Raw genomic sequence first — 21,946 nt, 5'->3', positions numbered from 1 at the left:
AGAGCTGAAGAAAACCTTAAGTCCTTTTGAATGGGTTTTCATCATTTTTTAAACATTTGTGAAAGTTACAAAAACTTTAAACGATAGATAGGAGCAAAAACAGAAACTAAAGTTTATGGCTGAAGATGCTCTGTGCACAGAAAGAAACATGCAACACTAAATTTGGTCGTCGTTGTAGTGAACCTAAATTTTAGGCACCCATTTGTATCGTAATGAAATTAGGGAGCCTATAAGATCGTAAGGAAGAAGTTGTTGTGAATCAAACCTTGATTTAAACGAAGTGGGAAAAATGGTAAAACACATGCGGATTTTACTTGTTTTTGAAATCCTGTTTCCTTTTCTGCTTTGTAGAGCAAGATCATTAGGACCAAGCCAGCATAATCGGTCTATGTGAGGACATGCACTTTGATGATTTTCACAATGTAAGAATTATAGAGTTTCTTTTGCCTTGGTGTTTTTGATCAGTTTATTCTATTTTCTTCCTTATGAGATGGCGTGACACCCTATAGAATCGAACTGTGTTCTGAAACATCTTTATTGAAAAGTAGGTTGGTTATTTAATCTTTATCATCCTAGGTTCCTCAATCCCAACATACAGATGTTGAGAGTAATTCCCACACAGGCGCACAAAGCAGTATCAAGGTTGTCACACTAAAGACAGCAAAGATGCAGGTATGGATACATTGAAAATATTCAACCCCCCATTCCTATAATTCAAGATAGTTGGGGTTGACTTGGTACATCCTTAAAAGTTGGATGACTAAGCATATCCTTGAGACTAGGATCGTGCCCACTTTCTGAGGCGCCAAGCTCCAAGCTTGGACGGGGTCGCCGGGTATTGGCGATGGTGGCCTCGCGAACCTCGTCAGAGCGAGGAGGACGCCTACGACTGAACGGAATCAATCCGTAGGGCTCGCACGTAATGGACGGACTCATCTGTACCGGTAAGACACTCAAGTCTGTCGTAGTTTCTATCAAAATCTAGTCTCAAGGATATGCTAAGTCATCCAACTTTTAAGGATGTACCAAGTCAACCCCAACTATCTTGAATTATAGGAATGGGGGGTTCAACATTTTCAATGTATCCATACCTGCATCTTTGCTGTCTTTAGTGTGACAACCTTGATACTGCAAGAGATAATTAAACGAGCAACGGAAGAGCACAGCGTATCTCGTCGGTGTGGCTCATGGTGCAGAGTTCGTCGACGGTCGGCGCCAGTAGAAGCGGGTGTGGCGAGAGGCGCCGGAGAGCGGACGGCGGCTCAACGAGTGATAGTGATGTCGGGGTGCTGGGTAAAGGGGCAGAGGAGAGGAAATGCTCAATGGGAAATTTCAACTTCCCCTTTTGCGACAGATTCACTTCGGCAGAATTGAAGGCGTTGACCGCGAGTCCTTTGCTAGGCCGCCGAGCGTGGGAACAGCAACTGAATTCCCGATGGGATTTAACTCTGATAAATCAGAAGGCCGTTCAGTCTTAAACCAGCGACGGGGCTTGGTGGCGTGAAACATGCCCCAAGGAAGTCCTGTTGAATCCCATTTCTGATCAGATTCGCACTGCGCTGATGAGTTTCCCCTTTCACCAATGTGTCGGTCGTCAGGCGAATCGGGGCTCAAAAATGCCTAGCGAGAAGTCAACTCGCCCCACCCTGCGATTGGGATGCAATTTAACCTCCAAGCAGGTTAAATCTCGCTTCCCAACCCTTCTCGATCTTCCTCTCCTCGCCTCCTTTCTGATATCCCTTCTTTGGAGAAGGGGGAGACCAGAAATCAAACAAACGACGGTTCATCTTTCTCTTGTTCCTGGTCTAAGGAGGCTAGGGCGCCCCCCTCTTCCCTTATTGAGGGGAAGAGGTCAATGGGCCACCCTAAGTGGGTTAAAACAAAAAGAAATAGGGTCCATTAGGGGTCCTTATAGAATGGACCCCCATTACACATACAACGGGGCAATTTAAAACATAAAAGAAAAGGACAAAGGGGGAATGTGGGAGGGGGAGTCCAAATTGCTAAGGACCCCCTCCCACACGACGACAAAACACATGGCGTAGATGGGACGTGTCACTGTGCGAAGAAAACAGAACGACGAGATGGGATAAACACAAAACACGACAAAAGAAATAATGAAAATGAAGATATGATATTCAAGCATCATAAGCCGGCTATCGAGGAAGGTGGTGGGCGGCGCAGACAACGTCGTTGACGATCCTTGATGGCGTGCACCATCAGAATTGAATATTATAAATAAATTTATATAATCTTACTGTCGCAGCACGTTGATTTCCGTTAGACTAAAAAACAAGGCATGAATTTTATTTCTGAACTTCTTTGGCAAATTCCAATTGAAAGAGTATAAACACCTTCCCATTAATATCAAAGAAAAGAAAACCATAAGGAGAAATTACACAGAAGTACTTCTATGGATTCCTAACTTTAATCAGTGTATAAATTCAGAATTTTTCTTAGCTAGTTGGCGTCCTTTCGATGAACCCATTTCTCATTATACACTTTCTAAATTTTCTTATAGAAAAATTTTCAAATTTTATTTCAGAAGTCTAACTCTTACGACATGATTAACTGGCATTTTATCAAACCACTTTTTCAGGTTTATCAGTAAATATTTGTAGAAAATATTTTTGAACATATCCTTCTATCATACAATATATAGGTTTAAAATCATATGTCACATAAATTCAAATTTGAAATAAAAATTAATAAAAAAATTTATATCTCTTTATGTTAACATATTACATATTGGGCTTGGAAATCAGGTAAATTCATAAAAAGTTAAAATTAAATCAATTGACCAATGTCTGAAAGAAATAAAGTTTCATCTTGAAATAAGAGTAATATGGAAATAATGACAACATAATAACCTTAAAGGTGGATGAATGCAAGCATCCAAATTGACTGATTAATGGGGTACCCTATGGTATGTCCTAAATAAGGAAACTTTGATTTGGTGATTCCTCACCATAGTTGGCCAGAGAGGATAATCATGCTTTAGAAGTGTTTCCTTTCTCTAACTCTTTGATTGATATTGGGAGTTTATTCCTTATTTATTGTCTTGTTGTTCGTTCCCATTATATCAGGTATTCATGAAATATTCATTTCCAAAGAAAGGCAATATAGGGAGAGTGTGGTCAAAGGTGAAGAGTGAATAAAAACTTAAAAGAATGTACGAAAGCTCTCTATTTAGAAGGATCCTTGATAAAGCTTCTTATTCCTAATTTTAACCTCTTATTTAATATACCCATTGGTTTGATATATAATAGTTTGGTACCCATGTGATGAGCATGATCAAGAAGGTTGGTCTTTATCACCCCTCTTATTCATCACTTAGCCCTTGATACCTAGAGGAAAAATAAGTTCCCGTTAGCCATCACAATTCTAGTTCTCTTCAATGCCCTAAATTCTTAAGAATGGATTTATATCACCTTGAATTCCTTTTTTATTTTCACATTATACGCAATTACCTTACAAATTATCTTCTTTTTGTTGAATTTTATCTGTATTATAATCCATAATTTATGTTACTGATTTTATCTGCCATCCTCTTACTGATGGACCCCTTTCTCATTCTACAAACAATATGATTCAAAAATAATAAATATTATAAATTATATTTTATAATCCTAGACATGAAATTTAATTATCCAGAAACCCAATTTAGTACTATTAGTCTTACACCTATTTATGTTATAAACAATGCCTGATAATATGCCTTAAAATTTCTCATGGAGTCAACAGTTAAAGACATGTATAAGAATGAAATATTGAGATGCCACTTATGAATGAATAATAAATGTGGTAATAAAGGTATGGGTTAATTCTGATGATTCTATTTGATTAATTATATGCATAATTTTAGTAGTTTATTGCATGTAATATATTTGTTTTAAAGTGAGAAAATTTCTTAATGGCTTGTTAAAGAAAATTTAAGTAGAAAGTATCAAAATTTTTAATAAAGTTTTATTTAGTAGTCCCATGTTGTTGTACAATCCTTTGATAAACATTTGAGGTGATTTGAGTAGTAATTTATAAAGTAACAATCCCTTTCGTACAATGAGATGAATTGTTCACTCTAGGATAAGACCCACTTAACTTCCAAAATGCAGATGTGCACTGGTTGCACTTATAAAAACAAAAAAAATAGTTTCCTAGGTGTGTATGTGTGTGTTTCTTCCCTTGTGGTGATGTTTCTCACATTGTGGATTTGCTCTTTGATCAGATCTATTTGGCTTATTGGTGATATCTCATTTGATTCCTGGTTTAAGAATACTTCCTTTGATCATTTAATAATGATTCAAATATTAAAATAAATAATTCTGAGATCATACTCCAGGAAAGGTTCTTTCCTGGAGTCAAGATATACCTGGTTTCGATATAAATGTTAACCTTTTTAGATCTTAAACTTTTTCTCTACTCGGGTCAGCCATATGTATCTACAGTTATTATACATTTAAATAATTAGCATTCCGGGAATTCTAATTGATCCTTTTACATAATTTTTAGTCGTAACCTTTCTAAGAGATAATATTGTGTAAATAGTTTTTGCCCCGAATAGAATTTCCCATTAAAGATACATAGCTTGTTTTGAAAATTGAGCATATAATTTTGATAATGTAGATATGGAATATTTTTAGATAATTCTGGAACCTGAACTGGATCATTCCTTTAAAGACATATATATTTTGTTATTTAAATGTCACAGTTCTATGCTGAAACAGTTTCTACGGAAAAACCAGAAGTCAGATTGCAGTTTCAGTATTCCATTAGAGACCTAAATTTGGTTCTAAAAAATTATCTGAATAAACTAATGCATTAGGCTTAAAAAATTTAATTGGCTTTGAAAATATAATTTCCTTTCTACAAACTTGTTTGCTTATTGAATTAGTAAACCTAATTACTAACTAATTTAAAAAATGTTTACACCCTCTTGCTCGAAACCAAAATTGTTTTTGGTAGAGGACATTAGGTCTTCCATATATTATGACCTCAAATAGTAGTGTAGAGTTTTTTGACCTTTAATGCAGATCTAAATGTGAGAATAAGCTCTGATATTTTAACAGTACTGCCATCAAAAGCCTGGGTCAAAATTTATCTACAACTCCTACTATTCTTAAGCCTAACTTTTTGTGCAAATGTCTTTGTTGTTAAAAGAAAACCTTAGGTTTTACTCTCTATAAATTGATCTCATATTTCTCGGATACTCCCTATATTAATGGATCTGAACATCCTGCTGAGTCCTCATAGTCTTAAATCTGAAAGCTCTTTGTAACATCATAATTCTTTAATCAAATATGTGATTGAAATGTTATAATGTTCTGATCCCTAACTATGTTTCTGAAAATTTCCCTATAGTATTAGTTCACAAGTTGATTTACATTTGCATACTACATTAAATGGCAAAATCTCTTTATGGAAAATTTTCAATTAACACATATCTTTATTGTGAATCTTCAGTGGATTAAAATTTTTAGCATTCTTTCTGAAGAATTGCCTATAATATTCATGCATGTATTTATCTCATGATTTAAGGCAATCGAAAGTTCTCAATCAGTTTCTGCCTAAGGCCAGGCGCTCTAATTTTGATCATAATCTGCAATGGTCACCATTATAAGAGATTGAGAAATCTTCCTAAAAAATAAAATGAACTCAGCTTTTTATAGGCAATTTCTGTCACCTTAAAAGTTTTACATGAAGATTCATTCTTTTAGATATTAAAATCACCTGAAATTGAATATATGACATTTAGGTATTCTTCATGAGTGTTTCTAAATGCACCAAATGGCGAAATTACCTTCTTTGGCGATCGCTGGTGGTGGCAGTGGCAGAGCAGCGTTAGAGCGGCAGTGGAGCCATTGGGTCTTTTGGATCAGCGGGCCTAGTGTGGCTGTGTAGGGCTGCCTATTGGGTCAGCCCAATCAGGCTTGGCCTAATAGGGTCACGACTTAGCCATTTTGGCTCATTGCAGCATCAGGTCTCTTTTGCGCTTCGGGTGCCCGCGCTGCCCCTAGGTGGACCAGGAAGCAGAAGACTGTTATTGTGACCCACGATCTACACTACAGCACACGACAACCCACGTCAACAGTTGCATAAGCAAAAATCTTGATTTTTTGGCCCTAGATGACAGAGTTAACAAGATATTTTTTTAATTTGAAATGAATAATGAAGGGGGATCAAAAGAGAAGGAACAGAGTTTTATAGAGAGACAATACTGATCTAGAGAGAGGAAGTCAGAATTAGGAGATAGAGGGAGACAAAGAAGAAACTCTGTAGAAAGTGTTTGAGAAGGAATTCAAAGGTACAAATGAAAGAGATTATTTATTAAATTTTTAGGGAATAAACTAGGGATATGGTTGAAGGTCAATAAAGAAATAGTTGATTCTTGAGACAGAAAGTATAAAAAACAAGTGTTTAGAGTAAGAACATTATTATTTTAAGGGGGAAATGGATAGATAATGATGGGAAAACGGAAATCTTAGTTCCTAGAATCTCAATGAGGGTCTATTGAGCTCTCAATACTTTCTTTCAATTTTGGATCCTAGCATTTTGCAGGAAGGAGAATTTGGATGTAAATAAGAGTTCAGATCCACTTAAAACTTCAGTAACTATATCAAGCAGGTTGAACACTCTGGATTCTGAAATAGGCCTTGTCATGGTTGCCAACAACATGCTGGAGCATTCCCATAATGAGGGGAAATGAGGGAGAAACTGAGTATTTATACATATGAAGAATTACTAAAATACCCCTTTGGGCATTTTTCTATTTTATTTTCTTTCGATTTGGTCTCATTTTCTCCAAGGGCTGAGAGTTTCCCATTGTGATATTCAGCTTCATTTTTCAGGGCTTTTCAAGAACAATGGGCAGGTCAGGTAGTGGCCTATCTTCCTCAGATTTCTCTTTTGACGGCCTATAACTCTACTGGACTCTTTCCAGCCCCTTGGTAGAATCATTAAGCTTCGAAGAATTCTCAAATTCCCTACGAATGGTGTCTTCTCATTCCTGTAAATTTATGCACATTTGGAACTGCAAAATACTCATTAGTAATTACATTTCATGACTTCGGAGAAGTAAATAAGTTGAATAAAAAATAACCATGATGTGCAAAAATTAAATTTTATAGTCTATGCATAAATAGTTAGTTCATATAACAACATGAGAAATTATGAATTGATAATACCAAAATCATGTAAAAGCCATCAAAATCATGAAATTATGACATATATCTTGTCATATTTTTCAAAGAAAACGTGTTTGGTCAAGCGAATCTATCGACCAGCTTATCATACATTTTTATCCCTTTTATTGGTGATTTGAAAATATTAAGGATGTATTAAAGTTATTCTATTTTATGCTTGCTATTATTTATAGAAGCATAATCTAACCACCCAAAAATCCCATCAAAGGAGTACACGTCTAGTGAATTATGCCTGCTGGTTAAGTTGCCTAATTCCTGCTTTCTAGAAAGCAACTTTACTGTTGTTGGGCTAGCATCATGTACAAACTATGTTGTTTGGGATTTATTAGAGACCAATGAATCTTATGCAGACTTTAATAGAAATGTTAAGTATAGTTTTATTTATTTATCAGAAGACTTATGAGAACCGGTTGGAGAGAGGATCAGAGAAGGTGATGAAATTTGGAGATTAGTAATAAAAAATGACCATACTTTATTGGAATTAACCAATGTATTGCCGTTTAGGCTTATTAAAATAGAACTTTATAATTTTCCTTGAATCAAATGTAGAAGGCATGGGAGAATAAAGGGGTTTATTGATGTCGGACGTCATCGGGGACGTCGTCCGGTCGGCACTGAGTATGATGGATCGGTACCGATAATAGGGTAGTGGTATCGAACATCGACGTTGTCGTTGTCTGATGAATGAAACCCTAAAGGGTTATGTCACTACAACGTGATGAATTGTACTTCGTGTCGTATGTGTAGGCTCCGACTCAAGGGAGGTGCCAAGCTCTGAGCTTGGACGGGGTTGCCGGGTGAGGGTGACGCTGGCCTCTTGAACCTTGTCAGAGGGACGAAGTAGCCTATGGCCAAATGGAAGTTATCCATTGGGCTCGCACATAACGGGCGGTCTCGTCTGTACAGGTAAGACACTCAAAGTCTTTTGTAGTGTTCTCTCAATACCTCTCTCACCTACCTAGCTCGAGCGCAGCGGAATTGAGATGAAAGTATACTGCATAAAGTAAAACAATGAGCTGTGGAGAGAGGGCGTATCTCGTCGTCGGGCGGCTCGTCATGCAGGCTATTTGTAGATGCGGTGGCCAGAGCGGGTGCAATAGAGAGGAGCCAGAGAAGAAGCCCGGCTTAACTGGCAGTAGAGCCTAGGAGCGGTTGTCGATACTTGGGGACGGTGGGACGCGGCCGAGGAGTGGGGGTTGCGCAAGGCAGTGATGTGCTTGGTAACGCACAGGCGTGTGCACGGACATCAGGGCACAAGTGCGGGTACTGTCGGCACATCGATGGGATGTGGGCGGTGCGTCTCGAGAGCTGACGGCGCGACTGGGCACAAATCCTGGTCGCGCAGTGGCAAGGCGACTCAAGCGCAGGCGTGAGCACTGCGCAGCAACGTAGTACCGCGAGTAGTGTGGCGCGAGCAACTCAGTACAAGGACCAACGCGTGCCGCCGACATGAGTGGGCAATGCGGGACGAAGCCTGGCGTGACTCTGGATTGGGCAGAACACTGCAACTCGGTTGGGTCAAGGTCGGACAGTTCAGGCAGCAGCTATGATTGGCCATGGCCTGGATCGGCGCAAAGAGAATTGGATGGCAGTGGGGAGGCCAGATAGGTCAGCGTGTCTCCTGCGTAGGAGGGGATGGGGAAAAATCTTAGAGGAGGGGGGGGAGGGGAAGAGACGTGGAATTCCAACAGTCTATTCCCCTCTTCTCGCCCTTATCTTCCCGGTCAACTTTTCCCGTTTCTTTCTGTAATTTCCACGGCGCAATTCTCAGTGACGTCGGCAACTTTGCTCGCAATTGCTGAGAAATGGGACATGAAGAATTGATGGGGGGGGGCAATGGAGCTTTCCTGACCCCTCTTCTGCTCTCTAGCCATCCAATTTTCCTTGCAGGTCTGGAGGACGCTGTTCACGGTGACGGAGGAGAAGGTGGCACGACCACCCCAAATTGGGCGTCAAAAATGGGAACGGGAAGGATGAGCGAGAGAGAGAAAAATCAGTTCGAAACTTTTCCTTCCCCTGTATCCCACGTTCCTCCCCAATTCTCCTTCCGCTGCCTCCTTCCTTCTCCTCCTTTCTTCCTCCTCCTTCCTCTTCTTCCCATCTAGTGTTTCCATTGTGTTCTTCTCCAAACGAAGGGGGTGAGACCAACATAAAAAAAAAACTTAATTCTCCTGGTCTGAATGTTTAGGGCACCCCCTCTTCCTTTATAAAGAGGAAAGGTTAGTGGGCCCTCAATTGGATCAACAAGGGGGAAGAAAAGGGCCCATTAAGGGAGCCTCCTCATTACAAAATTACAGGAGAAATTAAAAATAAAAAGAAGAGAAAACAAAGAAAGAAGGGCACAAGGGAGGAGATCCAAAATGGCTAAGGATCCCTCCCTCTGATGACGACAAAGGACGTAGGGATGCGTCAAGAACGCAACGAAAACACAACGAAGAGACGGGAAAAAACACGAGAGAGAAAGATGAAGACAAAAGCGAGAATTCAGCAATTTTCATCCGAGCTTCGATGACGGTGGCGGGCGGCGCGGACGATGTCGTCGACGATCTTTGATGGCATGCACCATCATTTATCAACTAGTAGGTTTCTCTCACACACATCCATCCAGGTTTCACTAACTGTACATGGAAATATATATCTAAACAATTTAATCATATAAAAAACGTTCTTGAACGCTCTAATTTCTGCTTGCTAAAGGCACCATTTTTTAACAAATGCAAATATCCCAATTCACACTTGTCGTCCAAATAGTGAAACATTCTTGAACAAAATATGTCTGATGTTTTATTGGTTAACGAGAAACATAGAAGATGTGTCTGTTACAAAAAATGTCATGATTTTTATTACTCCTTGACATGCTAGCGTTTATGGCTCCATGTTATAAAAAATGATACACATTGCTAGGAATGAATAAATGGTGTAGGAGGACTAGGAAATCGACAACCAAGAAACGGAGAGATGATAAGGACGGAGGGAAGGCAATGGATGGATTGGGTAAGGGAGGGATAAAACAGCCCACAGAAATCCACACGGTCGAATTTGGAGTTTAAAACCGATGAAGTACTGGTGGTGCAGCTCCGATCCTCGTCGAGGGCGGGAATACTGTCTTCACCCACCGCGACAATGCTGAAGCACCAAAATGAATATCCAAATTCGCGTCACAAGGGAAACTCACGAGCGAGAGAAAATTTTGGGGAAATCCAAACCAAATCAAATTTGACGGTGGTGGAGACTTCTCGAGAAATACTGGACGAGGAACACTGCGACACCAAAGACTTTAGGCATGCCTCAGCACCGTAGTGCGTGAAGAGGTTGCGGGGAATTCTGATCGTGACGAGACTGGGCGAATCCGGGCATTGAATGGCCCACTGGATGAGAGAGTTTAGCATTTCATGCATTGTACGGCCCTGGCAGAAAGCGCGACGATTGACGGGCGCTTTGATGTGGGGTCGCGGATCCAACTGTGCGCTCAGTTGGGGGGGGGGGCCAAGGGGGGGGGGGTCACCCCCTTGCGGGGTGCAGGGCAGCGCCCCGACACCAGAACGGTATGCACGATGTGTTGTGGCGCTGACGGCGTCCTGGACGTGGGCGGCCGAATTGGAGGCCTGCATGGCGTCACTAGCGCGGGCAGTTGGTTGCAACGCGGGGGCCGTTGGGTGGCTTAGAGCCTTGGTGCAGGACGGCCAGGTGCTACGGCGCGGGGCAGCCTGGCGCTAAGGCGCTGGGCGGCCTTGCACCTGGTCGCGGGGGCGGCCTGGCGCTCGAGTGCTGGGCAGCCTTGCGCCTAGGTGCGGGCGGCCTGGCGCTCGGGTGCTGGGCGGCCTTGCGCCTGGGCGTGGGCGACCTAACGCTAGGGCGCTGGGCGGCCTGGCGCTAGGGCGCTGGGCGGCCTTGTGCCTGGGCGCGGGGTGGCTTGGCGCTAAGGCGCGGGGGCGGCGTGGCGCTCGAGTGCTGGGCGGCCTTGCGCCTGGGCGTGGGCGGCCTAGCGCTAGGGCGCAGGGGCGGCCTGGCGCTAGGGCGTTGGGCGGCCTTGCACTTTGGCACGGGGTGGTCTGGCGCTAGGGCGCGAGGCGGAAAGGATGAGAGAAGAAAGGGTGAGAAAGAGAGAGGGGAGACAAAGGAAGAAGGAGAAGAGAGAGCAGGAGGGAGGCCGGCGACGACGATGACGGCGGCGGCGGCGGCGGTAGGAGTGGAGAAGGGATAGGGGAGGCTGGGCAGTCCTCCAAGAAGAGTTAAACAAAAACTTGATTCTTGAATAATGACTGCCTAACTGTTTCTTGAAACAATGGCCTATACATATAGGCCTTGGAGGAAAGAGAAAACACAACTTAATGACGAGAAATTACAGACGAGAAATTAAAGACGAGGGACGTGCTTCGTGTCACGCCAAGGGGCAGTTGTTGATCTGCCGTTGGTGACGTGTCATGATGCGCAAAGGAGCGTGCGTGCGTGGAGACGTGCGTAGTAGAGACGGTTGCGGCGTGTCCGTGGCGGAGGTGTTGACGTCGGTTGACTGTGGCGGTGTGTTTGTGGCGGAGACATTGTCTTCGATTGATGGCGACAGCACGTCCGGTGTCGATGCGATGGTGTCCACGCCACCAATAAATATATAACTAAAGTCATGAACTAAAATCAAAAACTTAGTCATTAGGGAATGACGAACTCGAATGCCATAAATTATGTTTTTCAAATGATATAGAGACCCAATCATATGCAGAAAATATTGCCAACTAAGCTATCAGATATAGACCATGAAGAATGTAAATATATCATGTATTTATTAGATTTTAACTCTTTTACCAAATGACGAAGGCAAAAATAGGTGTTAATTTTTTTGTCGTTGTCATTTTCACTTATATCAAATAATTTTTTTATAATTTGTAAACTTATTCAAAAATGTATAGTTGTGAGTAAGGTCGTCTCCACAGGGATTGGCACTTAGAGATAGAATTCAGCTAATAAGTAGGAGGGTCAACAAGCACCACTAGGTAATTGTTGTAATCTTAAAGAGACGATAAGGAAGAATTTAATAGACATTTATGAAGAAAGTCCTGCCTACAGATTTTATTAAGACCTTACATGTCATACATATTTAGTAGAGATACATTAGTGATTTTAATAAATTTGTATAGAATATTTAGAGGTCATTTGGTAGGCAAAATTTGAGGTTACAATATTGAACTTAAAATGTTTGTTAAAATGACTAGAAGAGAATTTTGGACTTCTATGATTTTTTATTTAGAACGAGAGCAAATTTTTAAGATATTTCATTAGCGTATGTATAAAGATTAGGAAGTATATTTCCTAAGTTTAATTGTATGTTTTAGGGATTTTAAATTCGCATAATCATGTTTAAAATTGTTTTTTAAAAATCGTTTAACAGTTAGCACAAATGGTGTTTGTGGAAATGCTTGAAAGCTTTCTTCTTTTTTGTTTTTTTTTCTCGAGATCAAATTACTTCAATTTCTAGAAATGGACTGAGGATGATATTTCAGTCATTTCGTTACACTAAATGAATCATAAATTCAAACTAAAGTAAAATCAATTTACGTACTGGATTTAGCAGGGGATGGAAGTTGTCGTTGGCTCCTAACCTTGCTCCGGCCGTATCATCCTTCAGGTAAGCCTCTCTTGAATGTTTCCTTCTTCCACTCTTCTCCCTCATCAATCTCCCTTCAAGTCACGGCTCTGTCATCGCCGTTGATGGAGAGACCCAAGAGAGACTAGAAGAAGATGGAGGATTGGGAATTCCTCTTGCTCTCGGAGTCACCGTTGGCTCCAGACTCTGTTCCGGTCAAAGTATTCCCTCTGGGTAAATTTCGTTAATTCTCTCTTCTTCTATCACTTTCTTGACGTTCTCCCTGAAGATCGCAGCAGTGTCACTGCCGTCGACCGAGAGAAACGGAATAAAAATGAAAAATAAGGACACTCTTTCCCCATAATCTTATATCAAAAGTGTGTTTCAAATTTGGTGACGAAAGATGAGCATTCAGGGCCATACAATGAGACTTTATAGTGTAGAACTTCTCTAAATTTCCCCTCTGATGATGTGGGATCATTTATCTTCACCTTTTGGTAGTGAGACGCTGATGATTTGCCTCCTCATCGCTGATATTGGGTTGCTGAGAATGAAGAGGGTGACCAGAGGGGCTAGCAGATTGTCGGTGATCCACGACCGTTGGATTTTCTGTTGGAGGGTTCACCGGTTAAATCGTAGCCATGGACCCTCTTAAGATCCGATAGACCTTACTCCGTCAGCAATGCTATGTCAGCTTCTGCTGTTCACGTGTTTATTGCTGATTCCTCCACGTCAGTGTTCCATGATGCATTGTCGCCTTGAATAAAAGGAAAGGAAAAGCAAATGATTAAAAGACGAAAATGATTCAAAGATGATCAAGATTAAATCATTTTTAAATAAAAGCCCGAACCAACACAATTTTGGGCTGGTTTGGCTCAAAGCCCGGTATTATTTGCTTTTATTTTCTTTATAAGATTGCGGCCCGATGGGCTGTGATCACTCTCTCGTGATCTCTGGCCAGGCCCACTTCATTGAAAAGTGATTGTTACAACTATCCCATATTGCTTATTTTAGAAAACTAAAAGAGTATATAAATCTCACATTTCTTAAAATGTAGAATTGAAATAAACTCCTCTTACCTCTAGGGCCGCTTTAAGGGACTGCCCTGGGCTGCACATGTGATGCTGGTGCCGCTTGTGACTGTGGCCTTGGGTTGACTGCGGGTGGTGTCTACAGTGCACTTGACAAGGCTGCACCTTGGCAGCTCCTTGGGAGCCAATATATTTTTTATTATATTTATATTTTTTTTTTACAACTTTTTTGTTTATTTTCTTTCTATTTTATCAACGAAGTTTACGCTAGTTTTTTACAGATACAAAAACCCATTAAAAATATTAAATTTTACATAATGAATGAATAATTTCAGATAAATGGAATTTAACATAAAAATGCATGTTTATTTCATCATATGACTTCATAAACCCTTAAGAAATGTCAGTTTGCAAGCATGATTAATGACTCGTCACCAAAGTTCTTCAATTAGCTTACTAATTAATTAATTAATAAAATAACGTTAATAACTACCAAAACATCCAGAAAAACTACTTGAAGCCTTAAAACTAATATAATTATGAAATGAGTATTTTAATCAATAAAAATTTAATGAAATATGTAAAACTACATACAAATCGGGAAACAAAATCATACAAAATGTAAATTTATCCATTCAGGACATTCTGATGCACATTTTAACGTAATTTGTGTTATATTATAATGATCATTTACATGTTACCAAGAAGGTCTAACTTACACCAAAATTTTCTTTCCTTCGTGTCCATATGTAACCATTCTATTTTCAGATGACTATTTTACCCCTCTCTATAAGACACCATTCATTGCTGATGCATATGGAAAGTGTATTTTTTACTTACCAAATGAAAATAATCTATTTGTTCGGAAATATATTTCATTATTAGTTATCATAAGCACAATGTATCAGCTGATCTGGTTATGCTTCATCATAGTATTTTTTCATAAATCAAATCAAATGCTTCATTTATGTTGTGTGTAAAGTCCGTTCATCGATTATGGGAGAAGTTTTGGATAGAAAACATCATATAGGACGATCCACCATAGGAGGTATCATCAAAGTCTGGGGGTATATACTTGAGAACACCCTCTATCTGATATGGGGATGGGAAGATGACTCTTTTTTGCTTCATATTGAATGAATGTTTGACAAAATATCTTAGTTGTAAATGATTTTACTTGGAAGAAACCCATGTCAGTGTAGCTCACTAATGCTATGTCCCCCCATTTGGCCATGCTGCAATGCAACAATTGCCAGATGTTAGACAACAGTATGATTATACATTTATGTGTAACCAAGCAATCGTGCGGCTATGATCTCATATGACTTTAATGGAACACCATGAATGAGCTTGAGCGAACCCTGTCATTTTGGGCTCATTTTGAATAGGCAAATATTATTTTATCCGTACAATCTTCCTAAAGAACCTTGAAGGGTGAGATCTATCCAGCCATATTTTATCTATTTTTTATTTCATATCCAGGGTTCTTATTTGCTGGCAAGGATGGCACGGATGTGGGACCTAACTACAGACCAATCAGAGTAAGGGGTGCTCACGGGGCAACTAATGAAGCACTAACGTGGCATAAGGGGTCCGCTGAACTAATACAGGTCCATGGCTGCAATTTAATTGTACCCGTCGAACGCAGATGAAGGTGATCGAACAGCTAGGGGCAGTTTAGTGCAACCCCACCCCCAGTCGTCAACTCCGCCACCAGAGGCCATTTTTGGCGGACGAAGAGGGACTATTTGGCCATCAAACGGCTTGGGATGAACCCAAGGGTCATTCATGTCCATGGGATGGCCTGGGAGGTCCCTCCCAAGCCGTAAAGTGGACCTAAACGCTCCCAATTTATCCATTTTTCATCCAGATTTCAAACGGTGGATGACCTTTTGAGTTAGCAATAGGAGGGGTGTGACAACCCACCAATTGCTCCTAGAGATCAGGAAGGCGCCAAAGGAGGCTGAAAAAGCTGACATCTTGTGCTAACAGGGGAGAGAAGCAAGGGGGAGCCCGCACACTGAAGCTATGTGGCAAGGCTCGATAAAGCCACCCCTTTATCTTTAATTCAGGGTGCGTTTGGGAAGCTTTTTTGCTTCATATAGATAAGAAAGCATTTAAAGTTTAGTTAGTTTAAATAATTAAGTTTTCATCAGGATAGGTCAGTAACCTGTGTGAGGCATTTAAACAAACATTTAATGTGCATAAAACTCTCTCCATTGATTTATATAAGTAGCCTTTTATGGATCTTATAAAAATCTAAAAATATATAGAAAGAGTCTAGATCCAAACCTCTGCCCGGGCATTCTATCGAACACCTGAGAGGCGCTCAACATAACTACCCTCCTTTACTCAAATTTTCTACTTCTAAAAATATATTAAACATATAAAAAATAAATAAACTATATAATTGTCTTCTTTTATCTCCTATCAAGCATTTGGTCGAACACCTCTCGGGTTTTTGACTAAATTACCCCTTTAACTCTGAAAATCGAGTGTAAAAGTATATAAAGGCAAATATTAACTATAAAATAAAATTTAATAAATGTATTATAAAATAAATATTATAAATATAGAAGTCATATTTTGTTATTATAGGTTAATTTATATTCTTAAGTATATACGTTCTCTAAATTACTCTTACTATCTCTTAATTCTCCCCTCACCACTCTCTCTATACTAATTAATTAAACATCTACAAACTGCTATTAAATATACGATCTTTATATCTCTATACCTATATAACCACTTCTTTAGTTATATTACAGTTAGATAACCACTTATTCTCTCCCTATCTATCCAACGTCTACTTCAGTTTTCTTCTTACTCTTACTAGACTAATTACTCTTATTAAGTATTTTTCTACTCCTTAACTAATTATATTTTTATTATCCCTAACGATAATATCTCATATATTTTTGGCCATGAAGGATACAGCAGCTGCTCTTGGAGTCAAATTTTCTTTATTCTTAAATTGATACCGTAAGTTTTCTCTCCCCCTTTAAATTCTTTTAATGTTTCCAAAACGCCAAGGCATGCATAAATATATATTAAGTTGGAGGTTTTTGAATGGCGAAGAGCATTGCAATCTGATTTTAAAACACAACAATATATTTATATTCTATTTCTTATCTCATCTGTTATCTTAAATTCTTAGATCCAATTCAAATTTCACAGAAAACACATTTTCCCCCAATTTTCTCCGCTTTCTCTCTCTAGGTGAGTTTCTATACTTTCTCTCTCTATATTTGTAAACAATTCTGTTATAATTCAATTCCATATATAGTCTATCTATCTTCATCATCGTTTTTAATTTATATTGTTTCTTTTACTATTTCTCAAACAAATACAATAAAAAAAGTGATACAATCATATTGTTACAGCAGGTCGATTTCAGTTTTTTCTGTAAAATAGGTCATCCATTTCATTTCTGAACTTCGTAGACCTAAAATTATAATTCCAATAAAAAGAATACAAATACACTCTTGTTGATAGAAAAAAGAAAACATAAATACAAATTACCCTTAATCCAGATATAAATTTAGAATATCATTTTAGATAGTTGTCTCCCTCTTGATTAACCTGTTTCTCATCATATGATTGCTATACTTTTAAAAAGGGAATTTCACAAATTTTATCGCATATGTCTAACTATCACGAAATGATTACTTGGTCTTTTATCAAACCAATCTTTTAGGCTCATCAGTAAGGGACTAGGCATAATAGGTAAAAAATATTTGTGATCATCTTCTTCTATCATCCTAAAATAGATAGGAATAAAATAATTATTTACATGAATCCAAATTTGGAATAACATGTTATTTCAAATTTGCAATAACATCCTACAATATATAGATATCTCTTTAAGTCAACATGTTAACATATTAGGTCTGGAAATCATGTAAATGCATAAAAAATAAAAAGTTACACAATTGATTAATTAAGAAAAAGGTGAATGAATGCAAGCATCAAACTGGAATAGTTAATGGGGCAACGTACAGTATGTCCCAAAGAAGGAAAAGATAATTTGGTGTTTCCTCACCCCAGTTGATTAGAGAGGAGATTCATGCTTCAGAAGTTGTTCGTTTTCGCTAACTCATCGATTGATTTTTGGAGTTTATTCATTGCCAATTGCCTTGTTGTTTGTTCCCAATATATCAAGCATTCATGAAAAAAATCAAAGAAAAGTAAGGTTGGGAGAGTATGCTCATAAGTGAAGAGTGAACAAAAGCTCTAAAGAGTTTATGGAAGCTTTCTCTACATAGAATGATCTTTGTTCAGGGTTATTTTTCTTAAATGTAACCTCTTATTTAATAAACCCATTGACGGTATCAGATGTCTCTGTTCCTCATGTACCTCGATCTTAGGCAAGGTCGTCTCACCATGGCAGAATTTATAGAGGTATTGAAGGAGTGCTGGATGCTGTGTCGATTCGTGGAGGATCCGCGAATCATCATCGGTCTATTGGCCCGTGGGCTATGGCCGACCCTGTGCAGCGATGTTCTTAAATGTTACCCAGGAAAGGTTGACAAGGCCTACCATCTAGTGGAGCACATGGAGCCTCAAGGTGACGAGGCCACCACCCACACGAGTCACACCACGCCTCGAGTCATGCCCGCTCGTACTACACCTGCTCAAGTCACACCGCCCGCGACTCTACAGGCTTGCCACAACACCGCGGGGCAAGGAATCACCCCCGCCCGTTTCTTGGGTTCTACCCCACCTGCTCGGGCTGTCACAAGCGATACTCCAGCCCATAGCATCACTCTAAATCAAGCACACGTTACGTGCTTCAAGTGCCATGGAAAGGGGCACCGAGCCAACCAGTGTCCCTCGTCACCCCTGTTGATCGGCAAAGGAGACGTTGACCCCGACCAATTGGATGACATGGAGCCGCCACATGATGACCACTACCATGTGGACGAGGCGATCGCACAAGAGTATAAGGAACCTGATGGACAAGTCGGGTACATTCAAATTACGAAGCCTCGTGCGATTCCACCATTCGCTCCGTAATCTGCCGCTCAACCCCTGGTCAACATAGCTGTTAACCGACCCAGCACTAGTGGGGCGCGGCTACCACCCCAGGCCACCCCACCCACTTGACCTGCATCGGTAGAGTAGAGTCCCGAGCTGATGGCTGACGTGCCTCTCCGCACCTCGATCTTCTACACCTACGTCAAGATCAATGTCAAGGTGTGTAAGTTAATCGTGGATAGTGTGAGTTGCATTAATACCATTTTTGATAGGATGGTCACCCGACTAGCGTTAGCAGCCATCCCACATCTGACTCCTTACGACGTTTCGTGGATAGACGCTTCATCGTTATCGGTGAAGCGTCAGTGCCACGTTCCGTAAAAAGTGAGTGCCAATGATGAAAGTATCCTGTGTGACGTACTTCTTATGAGGGTAGGAGGCATCATCCTAGGCAGCCCCTGGCTATATGAGCATACTGTCACTCGAGCTCGAAGGACGAACACATGTTCATTCATGTACCAGGGATAGAGTGTCACATGGTAGTTGTACACCATGAAACCGACAAACAAGCTGGTCACGACCAACCCAATTAAGATAGTGGTTGTTCGAGGCCCCTTGTTTGCCCAAGACTTGGGCCGCGAGAGGGATGACATGCCGATGTGCCATGTCGTCACCCTCGATGTTCCTCTAGCGGCACCCATAGCTCCACGGCCACTAGAGGTGGAAGCCCTCGTATCTAAATTCGGTGATGTCTTCCCGGAGGAGTTGCCCGTTGGGTTACCGCCGATGCGTAACATCCAGCACATGATCGATCTTGTGCCTGGTGCGACGTTACCGAACCTTCCGTCATACCAGCTCCTTTTTATGAGGAGCTGGTATGACGGGTCCAGGAACTCCTCGTGAAGGGTGATGGCACAACGCAGCCCAAGGTTCCAGGATCGTCTTCAGAGACGTCAACCTCATCAGCGACATCACGGCCAGTTTGCGTCCAGCCCGCAGGGCAAGCTAAAGCGACAACGCGGACACCCGGATTCAAATATACCGGGTAGTGGGCCCTTTATCGTATTTCCCTTCTTTGTTTCGATCAGACTTCCTTCGTGTGTCTTTTCTTCTTTTCCGTCGTGTTTATCTTTGTTTCCGTCTCTTTATCTTTTCACACTTGTTGTAGTGAGGGCAATCCAACCTATAAGGAATTCCCCTCCACCACCACTCAAGGGAAAGACAATTCCCTCCCCTTTTCTTTTCTTTCCACATTCTTTTCTTTTTTGCCTTTTTTTTCTTCCCCTTTTGTTTTTCTTTTGTGGGCTTAGGCCTGTTATCTGAAGGCCCATCCAATTCCCTCCTATAAAAGGGACAGGATGGTGCCCTAAAAACTTACCTCTCGTTTATTTTTGACAAAGTGTTTTTTCTGAGAAATACTATTAGAATGAGAAGGTAGCCGCTCACGGTCGAGGAAGGAGGGAAGAGGAAGAAGAAGAAGGGAAAGGATGAAGGGAAGGATGGAGAAGCAGAGAAGAAGGTAAGGGAGACGTTGGGAAGAAGGAAACACCACCGTGGGCCACCTCTGCTGTCGCTGGTTCTCCCACGATCTGCCCCGCCGTCCGAGACTTCTCCGCCCGGCCGCCATTGCCAGTGCGCGCAGCCGCCGCCGATGTGTGCGCCTTTGCCGCAGGTGACCCCCCTCCACATCCCGGCTCCGGTCGACCAGTACCCAGCCACCGCAGGTGATCCACACCCATTTCTCCACCGCACGCGTCCATCGCTGACCGTGCGCCCGACCTCACTGCACTGCTATTGGATTGCACCACTCGTGAGCGCCCTCAAGACGACCCTCGCCCCCCAGCTGCCGCGCAGCGACTGCATCCATTTGCACCCTCAGAGATTCATCTCACTCCCCTCTCACGTACGTGAGCCGCTACTCGCACTCGACGCCATCGCCGTCCTTGCGCCCGGCTTCCGCCAACCTGCCGTGGCAACCGCCATCCCACGCCAATCCCACTATGGGACTGTCTGCAAGCTGAGTTTGCCCGTCGACTCGTAGCTCTCACCACCGTACTCGACAGTTCGGTCACTGTTCGCGAGCGGGCCCGTCGACTTTGCCATCACCACGTGCCCGTCTGCGACGCCCGTTGCTCACCTAGCTCCCGCTCAACCACAGGCTTCAGCTTCTCGACATCCACACGGCCGCGCTAGGATAAATGCCCGAAGCTAGGGACGGCAGTCAGCGGACCCCAACTAGGTACTTCCTCTCTGCCCCAGCTCTTATTTCTTTTAGTGCTTAGTCGCATTGCCTCCACCGCACTCGGGTTAGACGTAGGTGAGCGGGACAGGACGAGTAAAGACTTGCAATTCTCGAGTGTCTTGCCTGTTTGGTACGAGTCAGACTTGCCCGTCCCGTGTGAGCACAACCCGATGGGAAAACATCCTATTCGGTGCCGTACCATTCTCGACCCCCCTCGGACGAGGTTCGCGAGATCTAACCACCCACCATCGGGCGACTCTATTAGAGTCCCGGGAGTCGGACCCCATTGTTAGTCATAGATGCATTTTGCATTTCATCCTAGTTCCTAATCATTAGGATTCACTGTCGCACGACGCCCGACCGTAGTCCGATACAGTTATCTACTTATCGACACTGAGTCAACACACTCGGTGATGACAGGACGACATCCTGATGACGTCTGGCATCAAAGGGTCTCCTCCAGGAGAGCCTCAGCCCTTGCGCGGTTCCTGCTCTCTTGGCTCCAAAAAAGGATAGCATGTGGCACATGTGCTGCGATAGCCCTGTCATCAATAAAATAATGGTCACTTACCATTTTCCAATCCCCTGTATTCAGGACCTCTTCGACATGATGGCCGAATCCACTATCTTCTCGAAGATAGATCTCCGAAGTGGGTACCATCAGGTTAAGATTTATCTCGGGGACGAATGGAAAACCACCTTTAAAATAAATGGTGGGTTATACGAGCGGAGAGTCATACCCTTCGGCCTCTCCAATGCGTCGAGTACCTTTGAGCAGCTGATGAACGAGGTACTCCGTGCGTTTATTAGGAGGTTTGTCACTGTTTTAATTTGACGACATCCTCATATACAGCCGTACGCAAGAGTAACACCACAACCACCTCCGTAAGGTTTGCACTATCCTTCGGCTCGAGCAGAT

Source organism: Wolffia australiana, chromosome 10, assembly GCF_029677425.1.
Source record: "Wolffia australiana isolate 7733 chromosome 10, ASM2967742v1".
In the NCBI taxonomy this organism is placed as follows: Eukaryota; Viridiplantae; Streptophyta; class Magnoliopsida; order Alismatales; family Araceae; genus Wolffia; species Wolffia australiana.
Note: the sequence above shows the minus strand (reverse complement) of the source record.